Raw genomic sequence first — 766 nt, forward strand, 5'->3', positions numbered from 1 at the left:
TTGTACACTGCATATGTATAGGACTAGGGTCTGTATTTATACCGTTGTATCTCTCTCTCCCCCCGTATATTTGTACATCTTGGGAGACAAGTAGAGGCCGGTCCACCCTGTACCTATCTATGTGCACCATGCACACGATCAATGATTATCGATTCGTGCAATCTCATTCTTCCTAACTAAGAGCATCTCCAGCCGCGCCCCCAACAAGGCCCCCCAGGCGATTTTTCGGCCGCCGGCGCCAAAAAATCGGCCCAGTCGCGCCCCAAGGGCCCCGTTTTCGCCGGCTCGGGCCGAAATTGGCGCCGGCGGACCCAACCTAAACCCGGCGCGCTCGGGGGCGCCAGGCGAATCGTTTTTGGCGCGAAAGAGCCGCGGGCCCTCCTTGCCAGCGACTCGCCTTTCTTCTCGACGCTTCGTCGTCCTCATCGCCTCGTTTCCCGCGGCGAATCAATGCCAAAGCTGCGCGCGCTATCGCGCCGGTCAGTCTCCATTGATGCCTCACGGGCGGCGCAGTGTAGGCCGGGCGACGCGCGTCCCCTCGCCCGCCACGCGTAACGCGGCGGCCAAGCGTACGACGCGGCGCCCCCGCCTATATAAGCCGACCCCAGCGCGCCGGAGACACGCACCTCCATCGCCGACGCGCCATTTCTCCCCCTTCCTCTCCTCCTCTCATCGTCTCCAGTTCAAAAGAATGGCCGAGCGCTTCCCAGGCGAAGGCGCGGCGGCGAACGGATTTGGCTGCCGCCATCTTCATGAGGACGAGGCT

The sequence above is a fragment of the Triticum dicoccoides genome, chromosome 3B (genome assembly GCF_002162155.2).
Source record: "Triticum dicoccoides isolate Atlit2015 ecotype Zavitan chromosome 3B, WEW_v2.0, whole genome shotgun sequence".
Classification (NCBI taxonomy): Eukaryota; Viridiplantae; Streptophyta; class Magnoliopsida; order Poales; family Poaceae; genus Triticum; species Triticum dicoccoides.